The following is a 10,449-nucleotide window of genomic DNA, read 5'->3' as shown; positions in this document are numbered from 1 at the left end:
TTCGTAAGGATCTCTTTCAAGAATTTGGCATAGGCAGGCATTTGCGAGAGAACTTCTGTAAATGGCAAATTTACATGAACCTGTTTCAGCACATCCAAAAATTTCTCAAACTGCTTGTCCAGCTTTTCTCTATACAACTTTTGAGGGAAAAGTAAAGCATGCATATGTTTGCTCTTCTCAGGTTCCTCCCTTCTTGATTTTTCTTCCTTCTTCTTCTTCTCAGTTTTCATTGGGCCTTTCTTCTTCTTGTCATTATCACTTTTCAGCTGCTCCCCACTTCCTTTTGCAATTATCACATCTTTTTGAAGTGGGGTGGGATCTTTCAATACTTGTCCACTTCTCAAGGTCACAACATTCACTATTTTTTTTGGGATTTCTCTTAGTATCAACGAGGAGAGTTCCTGGAATCCTTTCAGACAATAGAATGGCTAGCTGCCCAACTTGTATTTCCAAGTTTTGAACACCAGTACCTATTTCTTTGATTGCTGCTCCTTGTTCTCCTATAGCTGTGCTATGAGTTTCAAGCCTTTCATTAGTTTTCAGATGAAGGCCTTTATAAGATCTTCTATGCCAGACTGAATGGGCTGTTGAGGCTAAAATTACTGCCTCTGCTGATTTTGGAATGAAGGAGCTCCTTGTCCCTGTGGTCGAGAGTTATTTTGTTTTCATGCATTCGCGGTACCCCCAGGTGAACTCCATGAAAAACCGGGGTGCCTATGACCCATTGCATTGAAATTGTAGTTTCCCACAACATTCACTTCCTTAGTTGAGGCTTGACACTCATGAGTATGGTGTCCTCTTCCACATATATCACAAGCTGCATGAGGCTCACTTTGTATCGAGGCTAAGGTCAGCTTCCTTATCTCTTTGGCCATAGCATCAAGTGATATCTGCACAGATGTGTTAGCATCAACCTGGTGAATACTAGTTGATCTTCTTCTTTCAGCACTCTCAGAGGGCCATTGATTTGTATCTTTAGATAACTCATCAAGAATTGTAACTATCTCCTCTGGAGTCTTCTTCATCAATGGACCTCCAGCCGCATTGCTCAATGTTCTATGTGAGGCCGGTGTCAATCCATCCCAAAAGTCCTACAGTTGCACCCAGGGTTCAATTCCGCTATGCTGACACTTTCTAACAATCTCCTTAAACCTCTCCGATGCTTCAAAAATAGTTTCAGTATCTTTCTGGCAGAAGTTATGGATTTCTCTTCTAAACATGCCCGTTTTAGCTGTGGAGAAATATTTATCAAGGAATTTCCTGGTCATATCCTCCCATGTTCAAATCGAACCTGCGGGTAAGCTTCGAAGCCACTGTTTTGCATCGTCTTTGAGTGTGAAAGGGAATGCCCTCAAGTACACTGCATCTCGTGACACACCATTGTATTAAAAAGTGTTCATAATCTCATCGAAGTCCATTAGATATGTGTTTGGATCTTCATTTGGCTTCCCTCTGAAGACACAATAATTCCGGAGGGTTTGAAGCAACCATTGCTTCAATTCAAAGTTGTTAGCTGCAATGGGAGGTTATCTAACACTTGACAAACCTTGATTGTAGACCGGTCTAGCATAATCGCCAAGTGGTCTCCCAAGCATGAGAGCTATATTTCTGATTGGGTTTGCACCCAAAGGTTGATTTTGAGCAATTCTCCGACTCCTCTCTTCTTCGTAGATAATCTGTGCATCTCTAATAGCTGCTTCCTCAGCATCCCGTGCAACTTGTTCTTGTCGTTAGGCTACTTCTCTCACAGCCAAATCTACATTATCATTACCGGTTCCAACCATATGTTCTTTGGTTGAGGATTGCCCAACCTTTTCTGATGTCTCGGTGAAATTTATTTCCTTCCTCAGCTGTCGCAGTTGTTTTTCTATCTCTGGCTCGTATGATAGCACTTCTTTTGCAGAGGCTTGAGTCATGCACCACTCTAAACCTGTCACCTGCGCACACTCAATGAACACCAAACATAAAAAGAGAAAAAATAAAATAAAATAAAGAAAAAATTCCTGAATTAGCACTACAAACTAATTCAAACACTATTGATTGCCAATCCCCGGCAATGACGCCAAAATTTGACGATCGCAAAATACCACTTTAATTATGCTCGCTAGTCAAAGATAGTATAGTATAATATCATATCTACAAGGATTGTATTTAAATAGTATTTTCGTAGTTTCTAGCTTGACTACTATCCAGGAGAATCAACAATTGAGGTTTTTATGATGAATAACTAAAATTAACTAAGAATCTAAAGCTATTTACTAATTACAATCGAAACAAATATAAGCAAGGAAGTTATCAATGGGAGAAAATAGGGGTTGATAGGATAGGTGCAAGATAACTATTTGGGATCTAACTCTAGATAATTCACTTCTAATGTTTAAGTAATTCTCTCGAATTTACTCAATTATTAGTTCAAACGTTCAACAAAAACTCCTCTCTCGATTAAGTCTTTCACAAGATGAACCAATTTTAAGCACGTGAAGATATGCAAGAATACATAGTGGATTGGTCTTTAGGAAAATCTCTTTTGATTATTGTCCTAACTAGGTTTAATCAATAATTCAACTATCCATTTTCGATTATTAAGAAGAATTAATGAACTCAACAAACAAGATAATGCAAAGATATTACAAGTTATACCTCTCTCGATTACATGAACTAGTGAACATAGATGCAACAATTAAATCATCCAAAAATACTTCAATACATAAAACTAGAGTTATAATCCACAAACAATCATCAATACACCAAATCCATCAAACCCTAAAGAGAACTACTCCATAGATATGGAGCAATTCATCACAAATATAAATAAAAGATAGGAAAACATAAATTCGATCCAAACTCGAATCTTGAGTGAGGAAGGAATGATGAAATCCTTGTGCTCGTGTTCTTCCAAATCTTCCTTAGCCTACTTAGTTCAAATATGTGTCAAATGTCCAGGAAATAGCGTTTTCCATGTATTTATACCAAGTAGGGTTCGGTCCTAGACGAAATCACCTTCTCTTAGCCGAAATAGGAAATTTACTCTGTAAAAATTACACAGGCGTGCCGCATGGGGCGACGCGCCATGCAGGGCATTAGTGGGGAAATCCAGGGAGTTAGTTTTGACAGGCAGTAGAGAAATGCACAAGTGCAGCGCCCCACGCTCCACGACAGTGGAATTTTCTCAGAGTACGGATTTTTCTTGCGTTTTGACGTCCAGACTTGGTCCTCGACTCTCGAACATGATCATTGCTTAATCCTTTGGGATTTTACTCAGACTTTAAAGCTTCAAATTACTCAAATTTATTCTATAAAATTTACATAGCTCGAAACCACTCCTATAAGGCATAAAATATACAATTAGTACAAAAAACTATCCATTAAAGCTCAAAACGAATAAAATATATTTAATTTGAGTGCAATAAGCGATTAAAATATGAGATTATAGGCTACCATCAATAGTATTAACTTCTCCTCCTCAATCTTTAATTTTCTTAGTCATATTTTACAGATTCTTTTTAGGGTTCTCTATTGAAATTAATCTAGGCTAATTCTTTGTTTTTCAGTTTGAAATGGCAGGAATCAACTTGAATCAACTTTGTATGGACGAGCATGACCCAATGTTGAATCTGAAGGTGCATTGCAAGCATGGAGATTTGCTGCCATTGCAAACTTCTTGGTCGACTAGGAACCATGGAAGGCGGTTGTGGTCTTGCCTATACTATGTTATAAGTATTTAGGCAATTGGATTGATATTGTCCTTATTTTTTGGTTACTTTGAAATGATTTATATCTCTTCAAATTTCAGACCATGTCTTGTAATTTTTTTCGATGGAGGGATGATGCTATTAATGAGCATTTTAGGTTTGTCGTTCCACAACTGATGAACAAATTGAGGGAGATTGAAGAAGTATTAACCAATTATGAATCATTGAATACTCAATTGGTGGAAAGTGAGCATGGGATATAGAATGAGCAAGAGTTAGAGGGTCATCGGATGATCAATCAAGGGTTGAACCAAAAGGAAAAGATGAATCACTGCTAGAATCTTTATAATAGGAATTGCATCTTATGTATTTTGTTGTGTCTGATTATATGTTATCTATTTATGTAGTAATAGTCCAAATTCTATGTAGTTTGTTGGAGTTAGTATCTAGTTTTTATGATATTAACTGTAGTTCGTAGGAGTTAATCTCCAGTTCTATGTAGTTTGAAGGAGTTAATATCCAATTTTTGGTTGAACAACAATGAATGAAAGTTGAGTTTGTACATATATATTGTGTGTGTGTAGTTACATAAGAACAATGGACGACATTAACTAAAGCAATACCAAACAGATCATTTGCTGCCTGTGCGTAGTTACAAGAGAACAATGAACGACATTAACTAAAGCAATACCAAATAGATCATTTGCATAAATTGTTTGAGTCTGCTATAAGCAGAATAGGTAGACAACAAAACTAGTGCAGTATCAACAAAAAGAAGCCAATAGACAAGTGCAATATTAACAAAAGGAAGTACTTAATCTGCATAATACATAGTCTAAGTAGTTAGAGGTTCTAAATTCCAGATGTTGTGTTCTTGCTTGCATTCTTTGCTGCAACATCCCTCTTTGACCTTGTTTGAATTATTTTGTCTCCCCTCATTTGTTGTAGTCTCCTTGAGGTTATTGATGCTTTTCCTTTCCATTTCATTCCTGTTCTCGGCTGATATCTAATGTCTCCAGTAACCTCTGCTGAACTTGTAACTGTTCTTGCTCCAAGATTCATAACCCTTTGACTTGGTAGGCCAGGATGCAAGAAAGTAGAGCAATGCAAGTTAACCTAAGTTTGATTATCTACAAAAATTGAATAACATCACTATATACTTACATTGAAAGCACTGTATCCACTGTCAGCAACCATTTAACCAACCCCTACCATCCTTGGCCTTTTAAAATGGCCCGAACCAGTTAGATTCCTTCCCTTTTTAGGAGCATTGTTAGCAGAACCCTGTGAATAATTAAACCAACCCTCCAAGTTACTTGAACTCTCAAAGCCACCAGTTCTTCTTCCCCTTCCTATTGCCCTTCCTCTAGCATCCAGTTCCCCTTCCTCTTCTAGAAGCACCTGTTAAACCATCATATGGCATACTTGATGAACCTGTAGGTGGAGCACTTCCCCTTCCCCTACCTCTTCCAGAAAGACTTGTTGAACCACAAGATGATGAAGCTGCAACAGCAGGTGGAGCACTTCCCCTTCCTCTACCACTTCCTCTTCCAGTATGTAGAACAGATGCTGAAGCAGCAACAACATAACTTGATAAAGCAGCAGCAGCAGTTGCTGAAGCAACAACAACAACAACAACAACAATTGATGAAGTAGCAGCAGCAGTAGATGTTGAACATTCAACATGTGGACAAGCTCTCTTATTGTGTCCCTTTGCTTTACATAAGTTGCAAGTCACTTGCCCCCCACACCTATTCAACTTTCCTGTTTTCCTGGATTCAATGGCTTTTTTCCTTCTTAGTTTCTCTGGCCTCCCTAGCATTGACTTGATTTTAGGAGGTGCTACTGGTGGATTTTCAGATTGTGGCCACATGTCCATACTATTCATTGGTTGAATAAAGTGTGAATAAGTCTTGAGGTAGGTTTCTTTAGTATACTAGTGAGCAACATACCTTATAGGCTCCAGTTTCTTGAAATGCATTGCTGCAATGGCATGTTGGCAAGGAATGCCTCTAAGATGCCATGCTCTGCAGCTACAGCCCTTCCTCTATTTCATAACCATATTCACCATTCCAATGAATTATGCATTTCATTGACTTTGAAATGTTTTCTTGTAAATCCTTCAAAGCCATATGAGATATGTCAATTATCCATGTATTTGAGAAGTCTCTTAGCTGAGCAATCCTCTTCATCATCTTTAATCTAATCTCTTCAAGCATAGTAATTATTGTTTTGTGCCTTGCAACTAAAATCTATGCATTGAGGCACTCAACCATATTGTTCTCTACCACATCACACTTACTAAACTCTGAGAAGTAAATCCTACACCACCTTTCTTTATTGTAGTACAACAAATTCTCAAAAATATTACTACATAGCATGTTAAGTTCATCCAGATTCTTCTTCAATTCAGCTTCATATGTGGATTTTGCACATCTCCAAAATGCATTTCTTCTCGTAATACCCCTCCATTTTTTTGACCAATTAGTTAAGATGTGTCTGGCACACATCCTATGTTCAGCCATTGTTAGAAGCTCTCTTATAGTACACTCCAGTCCCTACAAGAAAATAAATTGTTAATAAAAAATTAAAAGGAGATGATAAGGAATTACAGAATCAGTTATGGAATATAAATGACTTTTTGCATATCAGAAATTAGTGTTAGATTTGTGCCATCTCCTAGCTGAAGATCATGTTGCACACACTTCACAAACCATGACCATGTTGTACATTTTCATACTCCACAACAGCCCATGCAATAGGCGGCATTTAATTATTGCCATCTTTACACACAACCACCAATAGTTGTCCTTTACATACCCCCTTTAGAAAACACTCCAAACCAATACATTTCTACAACAAGATAGAAATACTTTTTTCAAAGCATCAAAACAGACATAAAATGATTGAAACACAAGCTTACCATTTGCATCTCTCTCTTCAACTTTAACCACACAAGTGCTACCTGGATTGGTTCTTAGTACTTCATCCCTATAATCATAAATTCTCTAAAATTCAGCAATATGATCACCCATTATTTCTGTCAATACCTTGGCCCTAGCTCTCCTAACAGTTGTCTTGCCAACATGAATACCCAATTCTTTCCTTATAGTTTCTTGAAACTTAAAAATCCTTATGTTTGGTTGTTCAATGATTCTGTCCCTAAATCTCTTGGCCAAATATTTTGAGTTGCAGAGATTGTTTCTATTAGTTTCTACACACTTGTGGATTGTTTTAACCATAAAGTTATTTACTATTTCCATTAACACTTGCAAACAATAACCACTTAGAGAACTCTTTGCTATACTTCACTCTAACTCTTCCAGGTTCATTCACATACTTTTCAATCTGTTTCTTCTCTTGAATTGCATATTTTGTCACAGCTTCTCTATACTTATCAACATTCTCAAACACAAGTCCCAATTCTCATACAATCTTCTCACAAGTAGGGTCAAATATAATTCTTTTAGTATCCTTCTTCCTCTTGAAAGCTTTTACCTTCTGTTCAACTTCTTCCCCATCTGCCTCATAATCTATTTCAAAACTGCATGCTTCAGAGCTTCCATAGTAGGGTTCATCACCACAAAAAGTACTATCTAAGTTCCTTTTTTGGCATGGAGTTTGTTGGGCAGCATCATGTTCATCATATCCTAAATCAGGTTTTGATTTAGGACTTCCTTCAGTTAGAGAAATTTCTTTACTGTCAGGTGCTCTCACCCTCTCTTTTTTTCTCTGAAAAGACCTCCTCTCTTGCCTGAAATCCCTAAACTCTTCATGCACATCACTACCAAGTCTTCAACACCTTCTTCAAATAGCTCATCATGTTCAAAAGCTGAGCTGTTTTCAGTATCTTTATCAGATTCATCTTCTTTTAAAACATCATCATAAACTTCTATTTGGTCACCCTCAACAGTTGGCTCTCCAGCAGGGTTAGGGTTATTTTCATTAGGGTTACTTGGGTTTTGAGCAGCCTCATTTGTTGGTGCCTCACTAGTCAAGCCCTCACCAGTTCCAACCTCATCAAAAAAAGCAGCATTAGATTCCTCACCAACCACCCCAGCATCATTAAAAAACACTCCACTACCAGACACTACACTATATTCTAACATAGGGTTGGGGGGGGCCACCACAATAGGCTCATCACACATGTGAGACACAATATATCTAAAGTATCCCTATTTTCAAGGGCATCAACAATTACACAAATATCTCGGTCAGTTTTAACTTCAACCAAATTGCCATGGAAAGGTGACCTTACATAAAATGAGAAAGCAGTGGTATAACCAAAATTTTTAATATAGTCTCTCAATTCAAAATATGACATTCTATTCGTATCGATATCAAAATACTCTATTAAACATCCACCCTCTTGGATTAGGACCAAACAAAATTGTGCCCCCATGAAACCACCCCAGAGTTACAAGAGTAAAAGCCATTTAACAACCATGACGTTACATTAGAAAATAATTTAGTTACTTACCCTTCGATTCTGAGTTCAAATCTCATTTCGCATTAAGGGTGACAAGTGGGCTGGTCCGGGCCCGGGACCGGCGGGCTAAGTGGGCCGTGACCAGTAGGACCGTTAGAGGTGGGCTTGGGCTGGTCTCGTGGAACGGTTCTTGAGTAGGAACCGTTAGGACCAAGACCGTTTGGCCCGCCAAGAGACTGGGACCAGACCGGTCCCTTGGCGGGCCAAACGAGCCCAACAATAATTTTTTTAAAAAAAATTAGCCATTTGGCTATTTAAAAAAAGAGTTCTTGGGCATTAAAAAATAGCCGTTGGCTATTTAGAAAATAGTCATTTAACCCCCCAACTTTGTTTTAACCCTATACTTTTTATAATTACACTTTGTCCCTATTTTCAACTATAAATACCCCCTCATTCTTTCATTTTTCTTATAAAATCAATATCAATCTATCACAGTCTCTCTCTAATTTTCTTATATACTTGCTACTATTACTTACTTTATTCCAAAAAATAGTAAAAATATTGAGGTTGTTACAATTTGTGAAAGAATTGTGAAATTGGTGAATTGAAGTCTTCAAGTCTTCCACGATAATCAATTTTCAACAGGTTGTTCGTCAATTCGATAAACTCGTTCCAACTCTTAAGTCTTAATATTATAGTTTTGTTTGTTTTATTTATTTCCTATTAGTTTATTAATTAAGATGTCTTCCTTAAAATATATTTTTAGTAAAAATAAGAATAAGAAAAAATTCAAGACTGGCGAATCTACTGGTACTGCTGTTCCTCCTCTCCTGCCCCCGGCTCCCCGAATCAAACCCCATATCCGTCCTACACCTACTATTCTTGATACCAATAATAGTTTATTACAATTTGCCAAGAGTCAATTTTACCATAATATTGTACCCGGTGAACAATTAGACCATAAATTAATGAATACTCTCTATTCTAATAATTATAATACTATTGATGAAAATGATGATGAGGAAATTGATCTTGATGAAACTCAACCGGATGATGATAAACCTACTAGTCCTGCTCCTGATATTAACCCAATTAGTGATAACGCTGCTAATCCAAATGATGACCCATATGATACTCGTGTTACTGCCCCTACTTTTTCTAGACAACCTACCAAACGGCAAAAAACATCTTTTATTTGGCCATTTTTTACTCAATTAGTTCCACAAAATAAGGCTAAGTGTAAAACTTGTGGTATGGAGTTAGCTTTTAAATATTTTGGATCGCGGGAGGTTGGGGGGAGGGGGGAACTTTGACTAGACACATAAAAAAATACCCTAAAGATAGAGTTAGATATGAACGTCTGAAAGCTTTGGCCGAGGGGAAAAGTGTACCCAGTCCTAGTTAGGCTGACCCTAGTACCGGTTCAAATCAATTTCAATCGGGAATTAACACTGTTACCGGTGGTATTTTATATTATGATCCAAAAAAAGATCGGAAAGAATTGGCAAAAATGGTAACTGTTATGTGCTTACCCTATAGTTTTTCTTATGACCCTTTGTTTGTGCATTATATTAGAAATTATTTTAATCCTACTTATAAAGGTTTCCTCGCACAATTGTAACGAGAGATATTTATAAATATAAGCATAAATATGAACAATATTTGCGCTATTTATTTACTCATATAAATTATCGTGTTGCTATTACAACTGATATTGGTAGAAGTGGCAACGCCTGTGATTACCTTACTGTTACCAACTATTGGATTGATGAGGATAGGATAATGTAAAAGCGCATAATTTCTTATAGAATAATTGCTTCACAATTACGGATATTTGCAGATATTTTTGTATTAGTGATAAAATAATATCGGTTTTAATGGATAATGCTACTAATAACACAAATTCTATAGACTTGTTTACCACTACGCTAAATCCTGCATTTAGTAACATTTTTCATGTTAGATGTATTTGTCATATTTACAATTTAATTGTGGGTGATGGTATGAGAATTTTAAATATTCAAATTGAAAAGGTTAAAATGGCTCTTAACTGGCCTTTTCATTCAAACCGTAGAAGTAGACTTAGAGAATATTTTAAAAGATGCGACGAATATGGCCTAACAGAAAGAAAGGTTCCTAAACCTTGTCCAACTAGATGGAATTACATGTATGAAAGTTTGGTTGTTGCATATGAATATAGAAATCCCATAAACTCAATATTTAATACACATGTAAGTGATGATGACGAGCACCTTATGAATGGGGATTGGGCTAATGTTAAAATGCTTGTTGATTTTTTAGAAAAATTTCATATTGCTACAAATGAAT

General features: G+C 36.8%; 1 non-coding gene across 1 annotated transcript; it reads left to right on the top strand.

The window, feature by feature from the left end:
• The first annotated feature begins 1,113 nt into the window (after positions 1-1,113).
• Positions 1,114-1,220, top strand: LOC142169980 (small nucleolar RNA R71). Its single transcript, XR_012699599.1, has one exon. It is a non-coding gene; the product is annotated as a small nucleolar RNA R71 (small nucleolar RNA).
• Positions 1,221-10,449: the final 9,229 nt, after the last annotated feature.

This window comes from Nicotiana tabacum, chromosome 15 (genome assembly GCF_000715075.1).
Source record: "Nicotiana tabacum cultivar K326 chromosome 15, ASM71507v2, whole genome shotgun sequence".
NCBI classification, from domain to species: Eukaryota; Viridiplantae; Streptophyta; class Magnoliopsida; order Solanales; family Solanaceae; genus Nicotiana; species Nicotiana tabacum.
The sequence above is the reverse complement of the archived record's forward strand: the minus strand, read 5'-3'. Positions and strand labels throughout refer to the sequence as shown.